Source organism: Hyaena hyaena, unplaced genomic scaffold, assembly GCF_003009895.1.
Source record: "Hyaena hyaena isolate Hyena2069 unplaced genomic scaffold, ASM300989v1 scaffold_25, whole genome shotgun sequence".
NCBI lineage: Eukaryota > Metazoa > Chordata > Mammalia > Carnivora > Hyaenidae > Hyaena > Hyaena hyaena.
Genome location: NW_024080657.1, coordinates 5,308,324 through 5,328,750, shown reverse-complemented (window position 1 = coordinate 5,328,750; position 20,427 = coordinate 5,308,324).

Sequence of the window (20,427 nt, the reverse complement as noted above, 5' to 3'; positions counted from 1 at the left end):
GAGGGCAGGGAGGAACCAACCTTCATCGACTGTCTCTCATCTGCCAGGCACTGTGCTAGATATTTTATCTATAGATGATCTCATCTGATAATCAAGACTCTCAGAAATTAATTTAAGCTACTCTGCTTAAAACCTTTCAGTTCTGAATACTGGGGCTTAGAGATATTTAAGAAACTGTCCAAGCGGAGCTCAAGGTGCCCAGTGTTGTCTTCCCATCCTCGCTTCCTTCTAGGACATTCTAGCCCAGCCCTCACCCTTGCCACCACATAGACAGCCTCATCCACATACCTCTCCAGAGGTAACTAACCATCCCCAGATCCATGGGGATCCGGTCCCACAGGTCAGATGAGGTGATCAGGACCCCCTATTGAGAATCTGAACTAAATGAGCCAGAGATGACAGGAGTTCAAAGCCCAAGCTCAAGCCACGCAGGTCAAAGCTGAAGTTGTGGGGAGCAGACGGCCATCTGCAGAGAGATGCAGGCGGGCAGGGCGCTCTGAGGGGCAGAGCAAAGGCAGTGCAGCCTCATTAGGACACTGGGGTAAACTCAGTTTTATGGTGAATACTATAAATGTTATGTAGATTTTACCACTATTAAAAGTGATTTTTTTAAAAGAGTAAGAGTCTTCTATGCATTCACTTATGTATTCCCAAGTGCCTACAACAGTGTCTGAATAGGCATTCAATATGTGTTAAATGAATAAATATCAGAATCTTCCACAGAGTTTTTATAGGTACCAAGTAGATACAAGCAGATTGAAGGCAGAGAGTTTTGAATTCTCTCTCCTACCAAAGAGGGATCCTTCTGGGGACACAGTACATGAGACTCTGAAAACAGTGTAGGAGACTCCCTACTCCTGGCTCATTTTCAACAGTGGACCTTTTTCCAGACACAGGCAGGCAAAAATGTTACAAGTCTGAGTAAGGAAAAGGTAAACACAGAAATAATATTTTAATTAATTCATGAAGGAAAAAAGACAAAATTTCTACTGAAAAAAAAATAATGCAAATTTTTAAAAAATACTAGAAGCTTTCCTAGGATGTAGGTCGAAAAAATGACAAAAATTTTAAGGAAGAAGATGATGGAAATGGAGGACAGGAAATGGCAACAACACATGGATAACTTATTTCCAAATCAGCGCAGGACAGAAGCAACAGTAAGAAAGAACCGCAGAATGCTTTCCCAAACTAGAGAAATAACCTGTAAGAACATTACAAGGATATCTACATTTCCTATATCTGACTTCAAAAGTCAGGTGAAAGAGAATAACTGGAAAATTTTGTGACCCAGGAATTTTAGACCCAGGAAAGCTATCTTTTTTTTTTTTTTTAATAGAGGCAATAGGAAAACATTCCCAACCAAACACTGACAAAATGTGCCACCACGTATCCTTCTGCCATTAAAAAGCAACTTGAGGGGGACACCCGGGTGGCTCAGCTGACTGTGCATCCGACTTCAGCCCAGGTTATGATCTCACAGTTCGGGAGTTCAAGCCCCACATTGGGCTCTGTGCTGATAGCTCAGAGCCTGGAGCCTGCTTTAGATTCTGTCTCCCTCTCTCTGCCCCTCCCCTGCTCACCCCCTATCTCTCTCTGTCTCTCAAAAATGAATATATTAAAAAATTTTTTTTTTTTAAAAAGCAACTTGAGGGATGCCTGGGTGGCTTAATCAGTTAAGCGTACAACTTTGGCTCAGGTCATGATCTCGTGGTTCATGAGTTCAAGCCACACATCGGGCTCTGTGCCAACAGCTCAGAGCCTGGAGCCTGCTTCGGATTCTGTGTCTCCCTCTCCCTCTGCCCCTCTCCTGCTTGCACTCTGTCTCTCTCTCTCCCTCAAAAATAAATCAACATTAAAAATAAAAGCAACTTGAAATGAATACTAACTAGTCAAGACATGATCTAAACAACTCAACTTTGGGGAAATCGAAGCATAAAAAGGACAATGGTGAGTCTTTCAACCAGTTAAAAAGAAGAAATGTCTAAATGATACTTGCAAATCTGTTTATAAAACACTGTAAATGTCAAAAATTATTACTAAATATGAACAGCCTGATACAAGACACTACATCATGTTAATAAACCCCCCAAAAAAGTTAAAGGTAAGAAAAAAACATGCTTATGCTGTGTATTAAGTGGAAAACACTCAAAAATACATTTTCATGTTTGGTTCTAAAAATCAGAAAACCATCAGTTAAAGACAGTGTTTGAAAACTTAGGGGAGCCTGCCCTCCTACACTATTGGTGGGAATGTAAACTGGTGCAACCCCTCTGGAAAACAGTGTGGAGATTCCTCAAAAAATTAATAATAGAACTCCCCTATGACCCAGCAATAGCACTGCTAGGAATTTACCCAAGGGATGGATACAGGAGTGCTGATGCATAGGGGCACGTGTACCCCAATGTTCATAGCAGCACTCTCAACAATAGCCAAAACATGGAAAGAGCCTAAGTGTCCATCAACTGATGAATGGATCAAGAAGATGTGGTTTCTCTATACAATGGAATACTACATGGCAATGAGAAAGAATGAAATCTGGCCATGCGTAGCAATATGGATGGAACTTGAGGGTGTTATTTTTAGCGAAATAAGTCAGGCAGAGAAAGACACACCATATGTTTGCACGTACAGGAGGATTAGGAGGAACTTAACGGAGGACTGTGGGGGAGGAGAAGTGAAAAAATAGTGGGGAGAGGGAGAGAAGCAAACCATGAGAAACTCTTGAATGCTGAGAACAAAGTGAGGGCTGATGGGGGTGGGGGGAGGGGAAGGGGGGTGATGGGCATGGAGGAGGCACTTGTGGGGATGAGCACTGGGTATTATATGGAAACCAACTAGACAATAAACTATTTAAGGGAAAAAACGGAAAACTTAGGGGTGTCTGGGTGGTTCAGTCAGTTAAGCCTCTGACTTCAGCTCAGGTCATGATTTCTTATTTCACAGTTCAAGCCCCGTGTTGGGCTCAGAGCCTGGAGTCTGCTTTGTATTCTGTCTCCCCCTCTCTCTCTGCTCTCTCACTCTCTCTCTCTCAAAAATAAATAAACATTAAAAAAATTTTTTAATAAAAACCACTACTCTAATTTACATACATCTTCCAAAATAACATTTAAAAATGTAAATAGAGTTCTACACTAAAAAAAATAATACAAAGACAAACAACATTGAGGCATGAAATTTAAAGGTATAAATCAAACTTAAAAAGGTAATACAAAACGGCTTGAACAGGAAATGTCAATGTGTTAAATTCCACTATTAAAACACAAAAATTCCCAAATTAAGTCAGAGACAAAATCCAATTATAGTTTTCAAAAGACACAAATGGAACTGTCTTTTCATATTAAACATAAAAAGGGCAAGTATGTATTAGGCAAATGCAAATTTCCGAAGCATTTAAGTACAATATTCACATCAGATAAAGTAAATTCAAGGTGCAAAAACATATTAAACAGGATAGTAAAGATTGTCATATACACATCCAGGCTTCACAATGAAGACTCCATTGTCAGGTCTTAGCTTCTATTTTCCTGGAAGAACATGGAACAACGGCTTAAGTTCAAGGACATACAGAGCATTGGTTACAAGGACTGACCATATTCTGGACCAAAAAAGAGTCAACACATTTTAAAGGATTTAAATCATGCAAAGTAAGATCTCTACCTACAATAAAATTAAGCTGAAAATCAGGAATAAATAAGCACAGTAATTCCCACATGTTTAGAAATTTAAAAATAGAAATATGCTTTTAAACAACCCATGAGTCATAGGAAAAAATCACTAAGGAAATAAGAAAATATTCTTATTTAAATCATAATGAAAATATACCAAAATTTGAGGGCTATCACAAAAGTCATGCATATATTAGGGGAGGGAAAACACACAAGCACAAAATCAATGAGCAAAGGATTCAATCTCAAAAATTTGAGAAAAGGAGAGCAAATGAAACCTGAAAAAAAAATTAAGTGCAAGGAAGAAAACAAGAAAGTTAAGAGTAAAAGGTAGGACAAATGCCATAGAGCATCTCACAGTAGAAAAAGGTTTCTGAAAGCATACACGTAAATTACGACCCAAATAGAACAAAGGGTAGTAAGTTGCACTATGTTGTAAGAATTGCCCTTGTCAAAAAAAATATCAGTAAGATCATGAGAAGTCAGAGAAGCAGCTACAGCAAAACATAAAACCAACAAAGAACTCATACCCTAACATTTAAAGAACTCCTTTAAGTCAATAAGTCAACCCAATTAAAAAAATGGGCAGAAAACTTGAAAAGGTACTTTCCAAAAGAGACAATCCAAATGGGTCCCCCACAAAAAGATAACTATCTCTGTCTTATAGTCATCAGAGAAATGCACATTAAAACTAGAACAAGATACTTCTATGCACTCAACAGAATGACTAAAAATCAAAATTGTGACCATGCCAAACCAAGGTGTTGGCAAGGATGGATACACTGAAAATCCTCCTACACCACTGGGGAATACGCATACGGGTGTGCAGCCTTTGAAACAGATCAGCATTAAAGACACTAAAACCCCCTTCACCCAGCATTTTCACTCCTAGTGATGTATGCTCACATACATCAAGAAACATACACAAGAATGTTTATAACAGCATTATTCATAAAATGCAAAAACTAGAAACAAACCATGTAACCCCATTTCATGATTTATCCATTATCAACTCATTAACCCCAAAGCTGGAGAGACCCATTAACCAAGACAGCCCGTAGGTAGTCAGATGAATAAATGGTGGTATGTTCATGTACTAGAATAAACTGTTAAACAAATTGCAGTATATTCATATAATGAAATAAACAGCAATTAAATGAGTGAACCACAGCTACGCATCATAAAGTGAATCTCAAAGATAATATGAAGTCAAACAATCCAGCAAAACAAGAATAAACTATTATTCCATTTATATGAAGTTCAAAACACAGGAAAACCTAAACTGTTTAGGTACAAGAGTTGAGGGTGATATTAAAGGAAAAGCAAGGAATTAATTAACATCAAAGTCAGGATAGTAGTTACCTTTATGGAAAAAGAGGAGTAACAACTGAACTGAGGTACAAAGGCAACTTCTGGAATGCCAGCAATCATCTACTCCTTGATCTAGAAGGTAGATACTTAGGTGTTTGCTTTCTGATCAATCAAACTATCAAGATAAAAATTAGAAACAAAAATAAATTTTAAAAAAATTTTAGGGGATGTAGCCAACACTAGCCAATTTTCAAGGGAAAATTCATGTAATTCAAGGTTTTACTTTCAAACAATAAGTTATATAAAATATACACTAAACCTATAATTCAAACCTTAACTATAAAATAGAAACTCTATGGGCACCAGGGTGGCTCCGTCGGTTAAGCATCTGACTTCGGCTCAGGTCATGATCTCACGGTTCGTGGGTTCAAGCCCTGCGTCCGCTCTGTGCTCACAGCTAGCTCAGAGCCTGGAGCCTGTTTTGGATTCTGTATCTCCCTCTCTCTCTGACCCTTCCCTGCTCGCTCGCTCGTTCTCTCTCTCTTTCTCTCTCAGAAATAAATAAAACATTAAAAAAAAAAAAAGAAACTCTAGAAAATCTGAGATACCATGCAATAATTTGTTCAACACAAATCTCTTGAAGGCCTACTATCTGGTCAGCACATATAAATTAATAAAAATGCAAATGATAAGTAATCATTCAGAAATGAAATTTTATACACACACCCACACACCCTTCAGGGTGCATTTTGCATCATAAAGAGGATATAGCCAGTTGATTGATAGGGAAACAGTTTATATTCTGATGTACAATACCACAATTTGCATTATGTGGTAGATTAGAAAAATGTCCAGAATTCTCCACCCCTCACTATAGCCCTGACCTTTGCAGTGTGACTTTTTATCTCTTGCCCTCCAGAGATGGAGTCTACTTTGAGCAACAGAATGTGACCCTGTGTGGTTCCAAGCGTAGGCCTCCAGAAGCCTACTCCTTACTCTCTCAGAGTCTCGCCATCATTATGTCAGCAAGCCCAGGCTGGCATTCTTGAAAATGGGAGACGATGTGGAATAGAGATAAGTCATCTGAACTAAGGTCATCCCTTGTTTAACCAGTCCCCAGGTGGCCTGGCAGCTGGCCATTCATCTAAAACCAGAAGAATCTCCCAAGTGATCCCAGCCCAAATGGCCAACCACAAAATCATGTTAATTTTTTTAAGGTATTACATTTTGAAGTGGCTGGTTATGCATAAAAAGCTGACAGATACACATTATAGGGTTGATATTGGTTCAGAATTAGACAAGCTAACATCTCAAAATAGGAAGGCCAGCAGTCTTTGGTTTGAGTGGTTGAATATTATCATAGGAAGGTATGTGTTTATTTTGCTGCCGACTCTTGTAATTGTGCTACAAGCAAAAGTGTAAGGTCAAGTTCAAAGGTGACTCAAGGAGAATGGGAGTCCCCAGCTTGTGTGAATGTAAAGACAAATAAGGAGACATTTGGGTTTATTTCTGTCAGTATTGATAAATCAATTTTTCATTTTTAGTTCGCAATAAAAAAATATGCCTGCAGAAATAAAAATAAGTAAACCTTTATCATGACATTTCTATAAGAAAAATTACTTATTGTGGGTCTAAAATTCTCTAACTTCTAACCCTCTTTTGCCACACTGAAACAAATTTTTTCACAGTATAAACTTTGAAATTCAGTATTTCTAATAGTATTGTTTTATACCAGAAAACATAGTAAAGAGAAATCAGAAAACATATATGGAATTTTTCACAGTAAGTGGTATATTCCTTTTTACTCATAAGAAAGCATTATGTATATAATCCTGTGCTAATAAATTTGAAATCCTCAATAAAATAAATTTTGGTAACTTATATTTTCCTAAAAAATATCTGAGAAGTTGGAAAACTCTAGCAAACCATTATTCGTGTAAAAAATATTTCTGGAAAAGAAAGAGAGCTCATACTCTAATGACTAGAAGTATCATATACTAAATCACATTCATCTTGGCACAAAGGGATTTATTGGAAAGATAATGGGGCACCTCATGTAACTGTAAGAGTGAGGGACAGCCCTTAGAGCTGAGAGAAACAGCTAGAACCAGATAATGGGATCACCAGTACTCTTTCAATTTTTTATTTTTTTCTTGGAGCATTCAATACTTTCTGTCCTTTATATGTCAAGGATACAGTTGAGCTATAAGTCCAGATCCTTCATCTCAAGGCTCTCACAGTCTAAAGGGGACTCCCTCTCCTCTCCTACTTCCAAATCAAAAATCCTAGAAAAGACCGAACCAGCTATGGCCAGGGGAGCAGGCTCCCACAGGATATGTGCAGCCCCTGTGTCTACTGGCATCATTTCTAGAAAAGGGGAAGCCACCGCACCAGCCAGAATGAATTACCTCCAAGAAAGGCGCAAACCCCAAGTTTTACAGGCAAATTTTTTAAATGTTCAAATAGCAGATAATTATCATCATAAACTCTTCGAGAGCAAAGAAAAAGCAAAGTGAGAGAACCCCTCTATTTTTCCAAGTTAGCAGAACTAAATACCAAAAATGGAAGAAAAAATGAACACCTCAGGTCAACTTCACTCATAAGTGGAGTTGTAAAATAACTAATGAAATATTATCAAATATGATTTAAATTAAAAGTGTGAAAAGTATGAGACACAGTTCTATTCAGGAACACAATAAGGATGCTCATTATTATTTAAAATTATCCTAGGAGTCCTGGTAATGGAAGGAAAAGGAGAAAGAACAAGGGGAGGGGGGAGACAGAGAGCGAGAGAAAGAAAAAAGAATATTGAAAAATTCTTAAAATTAATTATAGCTATTGCAAATAATGCATGTTCCTACTTGAAAACTCAGAAGAATCAACTTTATCAGAACTAATAAATTAGTTCATTAAGTTTGGTGTTTAAAAAATAATTACCAAAAAAACACAAATTCCTTTCCATATATAAGCTGTAACTGGTTAGAAAATAGGAAGTAATCTCATTCATAATTACAACAAAAATGTGAAATAGCTAAAAATAAATTTCATTAGCAACATGGAAGACTTTAATGAAGAAAACATCAAAACTTTACTGAGGCCATAGAATAAGACTCCTTCCCCCGCAAAAGGGAGAATGATACATTACTTCTGATGCAAAATTCAATCATATAAAATATAAATGATCCCAAATCAATTATAAATTTCAAACAACTAATAAAATTCTAAGGACTACTCTAAACTTTAATGGCTAGAATAAACATCTGGAAGAAGCCTAAAAAAATGTTTTTTAAAAAAATGGGGAAATACTGAAAGAATAGGAGACAGGAGAAATTGCCAAAAGGTAAAACATTATATAGAGTTTCAATTACAAAACCACTTGGGTGGAGTACAAGATTAAACAGATCAGTGAACACAATAAAAAGCCTTAGTATAAATATTTAGTATATGATAATAACAGCATTTTAAATCAATAGGAAAAAGCTCAAATTACCTAACTATTTGAAAAGGGAAAAAATGACTATTACCTGCACCATCTACATACCAAAACAAATCCCAAAGGTATTAAAGATTTTTAGATGTAGGAAATGAAACTACTTAAGTGTTAAATAATATATGTGTAGAGATTTATAGAAGCTCGAGTTCTAAGCAAGCAACCAAAGGAAGGAAAACCATCAGTAAAAACTTGATTGATCTAAACTATATAAAAATGTAATATTTCAGACTGTCAAGAAATACTATGAAGAAAATTGGAAGCCAAATGACAAATGAGGAAAATAATTGCAAGGTCCGTGCCAGACAAAGGGTTGATAACCTTAATATTTAAAGACCTCTTACAAATTAGCAAGGAAAAGAAGAAGGGGCAGCACAAAATTGAATGCAATTTGTGGCTAGAAATTTCATGAAACAAATCTCCACTAAATATATAGAAAAAGTGTTTACCTTCCCTAGTAGTCAAATCAATGGAACTTCAAATAATAATGTAACACCATTCGTCTTCCAGTGAATTGACCAAAAAAAAAAAAAAAAAGGTTGAAGTCCACTAATGTACAGAATGTCAGGACATGGGCCTTCTCAATCACCACTGATGGGGCACAAATGGACATGCTGTGGAAGGCAACGAAGTACAGCAGAAGCTTCTTACATCTCCACATCCTATTCGCTCTACTTCTGCAACATGGTTGAAATTTTTCACAAAAATTTTTTTTTCAATTTCACATGCTTTTACCTAGTCCATCTACCTCCAAAAGTTAACCCAAAGAAAATAATAAAAGATGCGCCGAAGATTTATGAGGCTGCTGATGACAGTTGTGATGATGGTAAAGATAATAAGGATTTGGAATGAGATACATCTTGTGTTTCAAAGGCAAGGAATTTCTTTGACTTATGTCCACATAATCTGTGACCCCAAATAACTAGATGGAAAATGTAACATCCTGCCCAGTTAGCAGAGGCCCCCAAAGTTTACAAAAATGAACATGACTCCATGTTATATTTGCATAATAAAAATAAATATTTCACATATTCATTCTCCTATAACATCTTGAAATGAAATGTAGTGTCAGAGAGAGATGAAAATCTCAGTCTGTTTCTTGGAGATGATAGTAATGATCCCATGAAGCCTTCATCATCTCCATTCTTCTTCCAAACCCTATGTCTTGCCCTTTCACAGAACTCGGAAAACAGACAAACACACACCGTCACGTGGGATAAGAACTTCTCCCTTACAGGCAGGCTGGAGCCAAGTCCCAAACTCTGTGGTTCTGGTTTGATAGAAGCTGTCAGAGTTCATCTAGTCACATGTACCCAGGTTTCTTACTGAGAAAAAGATTTTGAGATGAATAGTCCTGAGCACATGGGCTGCCACACAGTGCAGAAGCTTTGCTTTTTCAAAATGGCAAATGAGGCCTCTGAAACAGAATGAGGGTTCACCAACCCAAAACTAAAACATGGTCAATTTAGCCAGACAGAGGCACAATGAGTCTTGGCCAAATAGAAATTCAAAAGCGTTAAATATCAGATGTCAGGAGAAGGCTTCATTCTTCTAGGAAAAAGTAAGAATTACCAAGAACTACTCATCTTCCAAGAATTCTTTATGGAGGAAAAGCTGTCATGAAGGAACATTTCTTTCTTCTTCTGGGCTTTCTCCTCCTTGGCTCACATCTAGGAGCTTGGACAGATGGTTCTGGGGTAATCTATGAAATCAAGTCCAGACACTACGTAGTGATACCCAGAAGGGCCAAACTTCCGGGTGTTTCTCAGAGTTTGCTCTGTAGCTACCCTGCACTTTTAAAGCAGGTGACTTGTCTCCAATATGAACAACTGGAATTATATGAGCCTACTAAAATTGAACCCACTCCAGCCTCCCACAAAGGCTGAGAAAAAAAATAGGTTTTAAGCAGCCCCTGGAGGGGTGCCATACTGGGGTCATTTTGGATCTCTCCCAAGAATGCCGGCAGAGGGATGGGTCCCCAACAGAAGGGATGGAATTCCAGATGGCCAGAAGAAAGATCTGATCAAGGAGAGCCAGATTCAGCTCTGGGCACCTGCCAAGTCAGCCCAACAGCCAAAACACCCCCAGTCATAACACCAGGTCACCACAGCACCAGCCAAGGAAGATAATTCCTGCACCATATGTCTTCTCTCTCCCCCAATTCCAGCCCAAAAGAAGCCAGAGATGCAGGGTGAGGGAAGAAGGAAAGAAGCCAACCACAGACCACCTCCCTGACTGCTGTACATTTCTAGCCTGAAACAGGAAGAAGCTGGGAGACCAGAGAAACTTGAACTTCTTTTCCCCTTCCTGCAACTAGAATGCTGTATGTGACCTAGTGTCAGCCAAGCAGATGCTCTCCCCGGGATTCTAAACCCTGATGGACTGCAAAGGTGCAGATACAGTTGAGAATGCATTCACAGCAGCAGGGGTCTCATTAAAAGCCCAGGGTGGCAGGAACCCAGCAGCCATGTCCTGACCAGAGTATTCCTATGGTCTGTCCCCACTGCCCAGCTGCCTGCCTGGTTCTGAGCCTTCCAAATTCTTTCTATGAACTACCCACTACCCCACGAAGAATTTCCATTCTGCTTAAATTAGCCATGATTATTTTCTCTTGCCTCTCTGACACACCCAACTGTCCTATTTTTATCTCTTAGTGACTCCTACCTCCCAGGTACCACCATCTTCCCACAGAAGCAGAGCAACTTGAGACTGGAAATGAGGCTTCTGACAAGCAGCAGCAGGCATACGCATGCTGGGATAATCAGAGGAGGGTTCAGTGAAGGGACCATTTCCAGAGGTGTGAGGGGGTTGTAGGGAAACTGCAAAGGACAGTGCAGGACTCTGGAATAAGTAAAGCAGTGTGGTTGTTACACTTTCTCAGCTCAGAAGAGGAAGTGAGAGCGCAGACATCAGAACACTTGAAGGAGCATCACACGAAAGGGGCCACCTTGGGAAGAATACCGACCTTCAGTTCGGAGGTACAACCAGGGAAACACATGCCCCAACCACACTCTCTCCTCTGTCCTTACTTCTGATCTCCTGCCCAGGTCCCCATGGGCAGTACTTGCCTGGCTGAAGCCAGAGGGTGCAGACCCTGCTGACGTGACCCTTAAGAGGCAGACTCCCAGGGAAAGAACAAGGTGGAAGAGGTTGAAGAAGGCATCTGAGGGGTGGGGAGGCACTTGGCGGGCAGTAGACATAAACATCTAAGAGAAGAAGGCGGCAGGTAACCCCACATACCCACATACTTATCGAGCCTGGGTTCTGCCACTCAGTCCTCTTGCACACAACCCCAGGTCAAAACGCCATTGAGACCACAACAGCATACCTCCTAGGCACTGGGGTTCTCTGCCTCAGCCTCCTTTACCTGTCCCAGGACTACTTCTGCCAATGCACCTGCTTCAGCTTGGTTACTTTCATGACTTCCTTCTCTTTCCCATCCATCACATTTTCATTACTTCTACTACAGCATGAAGATGCCTGCACAAACAGGCTGAGACTTTGTCAGCTGCAGATAGATCTAGAAGTTACTATTTCTGCTAAAAGCCAGGGGCTCTAAAACCCCAGTGGGACTCAGGGAGTCAAGAGACATAATAGCCTCAGATCACGGGGCACTTAGACCCAAGAAACAAAACAGAGCAGTAAACCATGTGAGCCATTTGCCATTTCTGCAAGGAATTATCTGTAGGCATTTTGCTAAGAATATTAGAGGAACACAAGATCCCTTTAAAACACAATTCAGAAAAAGTCTGTACTTGAAAATATGAAGAGTGTAAGCAGCTGCAGATGGAGAGACCGAGAATTCTTTGAAACCACTGAGTACGAAGGGCTTTGATAGGAGAAAACAACCCTTATCCCATAGGCTGTCTTGAGATACAGAAGCAAAGCAGTGAAAAACGCTGACCCAAGATGCATTTATTTAACTTTCTGCAAATATTTATCAAGTACTCACTGTGTTCTAGGCACTGAGCTAGGTTTATAAAAGAAGGCCAAATGATCTAGAACAGAATGTTTGCCTTTAGCTGTATCTAATTATGCCTTTCACCATTTCCCTGGGGAAGAGGGTCGGGGAAAAACAGTCAACAATAGCTACCATTTATTGGGTATTTACAAGTGCCAGGTATTATACTAAGCATGTCCCATTCGGACCTCTCTGCAGCCCTAACAGCCCTCTGTAGTACCTAATAGAGAGGTACTATTGTTACCCTGATCTTACAGATAGGCACTGGAGTCCAGTAACTTGGAACAAGTTACAAAGAGAAAGATGAGACAGAAAGATAATACCAGAACCATGACCACAGGGGACAGACTGTGTAACACTTCACATAATAAAAAGTACGTATGGGGTGCTGTGGGGACATGGCTGAGGCGGAGATGGGGAGAACAAGAGGAATACATGCTACCCTTTCCAAGGGGCTCAGCTAAATTTCAGTATAATTGATTCCTCCTCCTGTAGTTATTTTCTCCACTCACTGGTCCTCTGCCACGAGACAGTCCACTGACAATGTTTTGTCAGAAAATATTGACACTTGGACATTTAAATCAATTAATGCATCCATTTCAACCAGCTCATCTGTCAGAAACACCAAGTTCTCTTGCCAAAGTAAGTACAGAAGTGGGGGAGGTGGGGGAAGGGAGTGCAGAGTGTATTTGGGAAAGTACGTACAATTACATGTAAGGAAGTATTTGTAGTTTGTTGAAACAAAATGACTGATTATCTAGCCCTGCATTCGGACTGCCTAGGTCTGCATGGAAACTCTAGCTATAGGACTTAGAGAAGAGCCCTCACCATCCTAAACCACATGGAGGTAATAACATGGTGGGGGGCTGGGGGGCACAGTAAGAGCTCCACTGTGTGCTTTTGAATGGACGTTCTCCATTCTCCATATGACAAGACAACCAGGTCATGGCCTAGAAAGTTCAGGGCTAGAAGGCCGCTCTCTAGCACACCTGCACTTGTCTTCTAACAGTTAGGTTGCTTACTTTTGTGTTGGTTCCAAGCATGCTGATGCCTCGTAGACCTGATACCATCATTATAGATTTTAATTAAATATCTTATATAAAAGTCAACGTGTCTATAAAAACAGAGTTGGAATACTTTGCAAAAGACGGATTTTTTTTTAAAAGTTCTACAGAATTAGGAGTTTGGGAAAGAAATAAATTCTAGAAGGATTCTGCACTCAGATTGCTGCATACCTTAAATTCTTGACCACTTCAAAGGAAGCCACACAAAACAGCACAAAAGATAAAGAAATTTAAAGTAAGAAAGAAGACTGATGCTCAAGGAAAGGAAAAGGAGCCCCTGCATCAAAAGATTGGCAGGTGTACATATAATGACATGCTTGGGTTAAAAACCAAATGTTTAAGGTGTGTCTATTTTGTATGATTTCCTGCCTTAATTGACTTTTATCAATTATCCAGGCAGAGACTCATTCTAAAGAAGAGGCTCTCTCCCATACCTACCTCAAAGGTAAGGATCAAGCGGGAAAATTCAGGGGTCCATGTCAAGCACATAGTAAGCCCCTCTGTAGAGCATATGAATAGTGAGACAGGCAACAGTACCTCTAAGCAATGACCTTGGCAAGCAGACAGCAAATGTTAGCTATTAAAATGAGTAGGAGTTAGAGCAATCTAGTTGTGTTACCAATTTGTGGGACATCCATCATGTCATTTTGCCTCCTGTCAACAGTAAATGGAGGCATTTGGACTCATTGACACTCAAACTAAGGTACATCTTGTGAAAATGCAGGCTCTGATGGAGTCCGTTGGGGTGTGGCCTCAAATGTTGCCTTGGTAACAAGCTCCCAGCTGTTGCTGATCTGTGTCCACACTTCAAGTATCAAGGGCCTAGAATAATTCTCAAACTACAGTATGCATCAGAACCACCTGTTTGGGGGTTGATTTCTTGTTGTTGTTGTTGTTTGATTTTTCTTACCCGTTCAAACATAAATTATTGGGTTAAAACACAGAATGCCTTGTGATTCAAAAGGTCTGGGAGGGGCCAAGAATCTGCCTTTCTAACACGTTCTCTGGTGATGCTGATGCTGCCGATTCAGGTACCAGACTTGGAGTGTTACTGATTTAGATGATCTCTAAGTGCTCTGACGATGTGAGCAAAGACTAGAAATGGTACTTGACCAGTTCAAGCCACAAGAAGCACTATGGTTGTGTTATATAGAAGGAGACCCGGCAGGCTCTTGACTCCCTTAATCACCAGAGTCCGTATCTGGAATCAGAAAGGTAAGGCAACAAACCTTAGCTCCCACTGTCCCTAGGCAACTCACTTCACCTCTGGACTGTAATTTCCCCATCAGTCAATGGGGAGATCTTTTCTCCACTTTCTTTTTACATTTTCCCCTTCCTTTTCCTTGTCATCAAGAAGCCCACCAAAATCTTGTGAAGGGGGTGTGAAGAGAACTTCAGCTCTAATCCTAGTGTCTTGACAAGCTCAAAGATGCAAACATCACTTAACGTGACAAGCAATACCATAACTGCGGTGCAAAAACACTGTTAGTCAGGTAAGGAGATAATGTGTGCAGAACACGCTGAGAAAATAACAGCCCTTTGTGAATCAGCATTAGCATAATTACTGAACATCAGTAATTGCTGAAATTATGTTCACTAGAATCATTTATAATTCTAAGTGAGAGGCTTCTTCCACATCTACTCCCAGCAGGGAGGTGAAGGTGGCTTGCCAGCTGGTGTTAGACACTCAAAAAGCACTCACCATCTCCCAAAGGGCATCCCAAGCATGGACTTTGAATGGATTGTCCTCACTGGGCAGGACCCAAATTCCACCTGAAACTTCCTGCCTCCTCACCTTTCTTCCTGCTGTGCCTTTCCTCTGGAATTTTATCCCCTCTTAGTTCAGCACATCCAACATTGCTTGACCAGCAAGACACTAGAGTAAAATGTAGATGTGCTTTGATCATGGCATACAGGAAGTGCTGTGGGAGCTGCATCATCTGTCCGGGTGGGACCTTCTGAAAATCAAGATCTCACAGTTCGTGAGATCAAACCCCAAGTCAGGCTCTGTGCTGACAGCTCACAGCCTACTTGGGATTCTCTCTCTGCTCTTCCCCCTGCTCATTGATATTCTCTCTCTCTCTCTCTCTCTCAAAATGAATAAATAAACATTAAGAAAAAAGATTTAACTAGAAAGCTGCCACATGCTACTGAACGCAGAACAGGATGTAAGGCCTCCCATGGCTGCAAGGAGGTAAACTGGTCATGAACAGCACCTTGCAGCTTGTGGCAACCAAGAAGGAAGCTCCTTAAACCCCAGCACCATGCAGCCTGCAGTGTAGATGGAGGCTACACAGGCTGAGAGACCCTCTATGTGAAGAGCCTTTAAGCACATTAATATAGACACTGAGAAGTCCCTCTCATTACTGCCACTGGCCCCCTGCACTAGGATGCAGCTGGTGGAACACACAATGCACTAGACCTCCAGAAGAGGCTCCAGAGCCTTTCAGAGGATAGGAGCATCTGGGATGGTCAAGGCAGGCCGAGGCACCCCAGAAGCTTGTGACTAAGGGCCTCAAAATCACTTCACGAAGCAAATAGCAGCACACCATCCCTTCAGGCAGGAACCTGGAAACCATCCCTCCTCCTTCCCCTGCATTCCACCTCTCGCCAGTACTTAAGCTATATAAGCACATTTTTGCTTGTTTTGTGTGCTATGTCCCCAGAGCCTTGAACAGTTGAATTAAAGAACTGATGAATAAATCAGCACAAGTCCTGACAGCTCTACATCCAAAAAGACCTTGCACCCACCCTCTGCTCTCCATTGCCATCGCTGACATCCTAGCCCGAGCCATCGCCACGTCTGGCCAACCGCATAAGCCCTGCCTTGGGTCCCTGCCACACTTCTTGCAGAAGCCAGGTCATTACTAACCCCCAGATCAGGTGGCACACCTGCCTTTAATAATCCAGATTCTTTCCAAGGTGTAAAAAAAAAAAAAAAATCACGCCACAATTCCCTCTTACTGCATCGAGGCCTCTACTATTGCTTACAGCTGGGTTTGCAGTGAGTTAGGTCCAGGGTGTGCCAGGCAGTCTTCCCTAGACTTTCCAAAGCCCGCCCACTCCCTTGCAAAGCCCAGTTCAATGCCACTCCTTCTGTCAGGCCCTTTAGGGACAATCCCTGTCCAAAGTGCCTCTCTTGAGGCTTAACTTCTCTGTGTCCCACACATTTGGTGTTTAGCATTTACTGTTCACTATCACAGAATGACCTTTTCATAGGTCTCAAAAAATTATCAGTCCGTGCGCTGTGCATTTCGAGTCTCAGAATGATTTTGTCACTCACACACATAATAAGCTTGCTTCTTAATCATTACAATTTTATCCCCATTCTATAGATGAAATGGAGTTCCAGGGGCATTGCTCAAAATCATGGAGTTAATGAGTGGCAGAGCTGCGATTCAAACCCAGACCTTTGAACCCCAGCCTCTCCAATCTTTCCATGTATCTATCAGTTTGTCTTGTATATGCCCCGTCTCCTTCAACTAGGCTTAAATATGACCCTCAATGACTAGCAAAATGGCATATGTGAATAATAAACACTGGTTAATGTTCAGCATGTGCTTATAGTATTCTCCACATTTTACAAATGGTTTACATGGGTTATTACGCAATTTTCACAGCCTGGGCTATGTATCCAATCATTATCCTAAGGTGCAAGATGAGATCTCTGAGGCTCAGAGAAGTTAAACAACTCTCCCGAGGTCACACAGCAGTTAAACCACGGAGCCAGGATGTAAACCCAGGCATTCTGGCTCCTGGGCCTACACATTTAGCCTCTGTGCTATGCCACCTTCCTTTCTAATAGGCCCCCAGAGAATATTTGTGGGTTGACTGGGGACACCACAGACTGTCAGAGGCAGGAGAAGAGCCTCGGTGAGATCAGTTATGCCATCCATAAAATATGTCTTGGAGTGACAGCTGGCAATTGATGAGGTTTGACATTTTCAGATCAATTTCTATCGATTTCTTTCTCCAGAAGAAAGGACACCGGCTTGATGGATAAAGCCAGCACTTGGTGTGCTTGGAAACAGTGGGGAAAGTAGGCCATGGGTTAGCTCCTCCAGGGACAGCAGGGCAGGCAGTCACAGCTGCACTGCTGTCTGTGAGAAAAACCCTTTCTTGGCAGAGTCCTGCTCTGAGGGGTCCCAACACAGTGCCGGGCAAATAACAGGCTCCATTTTGTTGTCACGTGATGGTCTGTGCTGATGGAATGGAGGGGACGCAGAAGCAATGGTGTGTGCTTGGGCGCTGCCATGAAGTTATGAATATTTATGTGGTCAACACATAATCCCATTTTCACAAATACCATTTTGATGGGTTTAACAAATTAATCCAAGCTACTTCCACATCCCGGTGGATGCCTGGAAGAGATGAACGGGTGGCGTTGAGCAAGGCAACCTCTGAAACAGATAGTGTGGAAGCCCTTGCTCATTCGGTAAATGTATTGTTTTGTGTGTCACTGCTGTCAACATGCACTGAGCCCTCACTCTGTGCCCAGCGTTGTGCCACTGCTCTCTGGCGATGGACTCCCACGGCCACACTAGCAGGTCTTATCCCCGCTGGGTTATGCGGCTTTGGGTGATCTGGGACAGAGGGGGATGGGCGCCTCAATGGGGGAGCCAATGATGGGGGTTACATGGCATGAAGGCCATGTAAGAGAGAGACCCAGCCTGGTCTCAAATGGAGAATCTGACACCAGCCAGGCAGACGGGGCAGAGCAGGCTCAGGTCCCCTGCATGCTGCTGTCATGGTCCCTCTCACCCTGTCCGCCTCACTGACCTCTGGGAACAGCTGCTCCTGTTAGTTTCTTCTCCAAGTGTGGAGGCTTTGGACACATGTCCCACATTTCAGCTGGCAAAGCCTTTTAACCTGTTTAATCACAAGTGATCCTCCCAGTAAGTGACTATGCTTTTGTCTCCATTTCATGGTTAAGGCAAATGAAATTCAGAAGGGTTTAAGGGGTTTAATCACAAACATATAATTATGAAGTTGCAGTCTGGTCAAGGATACAAATACAGATCTTGTCATTCCAAATCATGTACTATGGTTCCTAACGTCACTTAATCTATAAGTCCTCTGCTCTGGGACCTACTCTTGGAGTGTTTTATTCCCCAAACTGTTTCCACCTGAGGTAGGCTGGATTGCTGTTTCCAGTTCTTCACTCTCTCCCTGTTATTAGAATTGCACCCCAAGACCTTCATATTGGCCACCACTGCAGAGGCAGAGTGCATTTCCATACCCCACTGATGCTGGGTTTGGCCATGTGACTGGCTTGGGTCACAGGGGTTGTGGAGGTAACACAAACAGAAGCTACCCATATGCTTGTAGGGTCTGGCTTGACCTCTGGCACTTCTGGGATCCTCCATGAGATGAACAGGTCCCAGATAACTACTAGCCCAAAGGGGGAGACACAAAGTAGAATCCTTAACCAAACTGTATCTGTTTTCTGTGGCTACAGTAACAAATTATTTTATTTATTTATTTTTTAACATTTATTATTGAGAGACAGAACATGAGCATGGGAGGGGCAGAGAGAGGGGGAGACACAGAATCTGAAGCAGCTCCAGGCTCTGAGCTGTCAGCACAAAGCCCGATGCGGGGCTTGAACTTATGAACTGTGAGATCATGACCTGAGCCGAAGTCGGACGCTTAACCGACTGAGCCACCCAGGTGCCCCTGCTACAGTAACAAATTACAAATTTGTTGTCTTAGGACAACAGAAATGTCTTCCTTCACAGTTCTGGAGGTCTGGAAATCCAAAATTAAAGTACAGGCAGGACAATGCGCCTTCCAAAGGCTCTTAGAGGAGTCCTTTCTTGCCTCATCTAGCCTCTAGTGCTCCTTGAAGTATAGATGGATCACTTCATTCTCACTGTCCATCTTCACATCATCTTATCCCTGTGTTTCCCTTTCTCTTTTTTTCTTAATTTTTTTTTAAGATTTATTCATTTTTGACAGAGAGAGATAGCACGGGAGTAGGGAAGGAGCAGAGAGAGAGGGGGACACAGAATCTGAAGCGGGCTCCAGGCTCTGAGCTGTCAGCACAGAGCCGGACACCGGGCTCAAAACCACAGATTGTGAGATCATGACCTGAGCTGAAGTCTGACACTCAACTCAACCAGGCACCCCGCTCTGTTTTTTTCTTTTTAAGTTTATTTATTTATTTTGAGAGAGCACGCACACACATGCTGGGGAGGGACAGGGAGTAAGGGAGAGAAAGGATCCCAAACAGGCTCCTCATGTCAGTGCAGAGCTCGATACATGGCTCAAACTGACCAACCAGGAGATTAGTACCTGAGCCAAAATCAAGAGTCAGACACTTAACTGAGCCACCCACGTGCCCCCCTTTCTGTCCATTATAAGAACACTCTCCATGAAATGATGCTCAGCAACCCTCCTCATCAGGGAAATACAAATTAAAACCACACTAAGATACCACCTCACACCGGTCAGAGTGGCTAAAATGAACAAATCAGGAGACTATACATGCTGGCGAGGATGTGGAGAAACGGGCACCCTCCTACACTGTTGGTGGGAATGTAAACTGGTACAGCCCCTCTGGAAAACAGTGTGGAGGTTCTCAAAAAATAGAACTCCCCTATAACCCAGGAATAGCACTGGTAGGAATTTACCCAAGGGATACAGGAGTGCTGATGCATAGGGGCACGTGTACCCCAGTGTTCATAGCAGTACTCTCAACAATAGCCAAACCATGGAAAGAGCCTAAGTGTCCATCAACGGACAAATGGATCAAGAAGATGTGGTTTATCTATACCATGGAATACTACATGGCAATGAGAAAGAATGAAATCTGGCCATGTGTAGCAACATCGATGGAACTTGAGGGTGTTATGATGAGCGAAATAAGTCAGGCAGAGAAGGACAGATACCATATGGTTGTACATATAGGAGGATTAGGAGGAACTTGACGGAGGA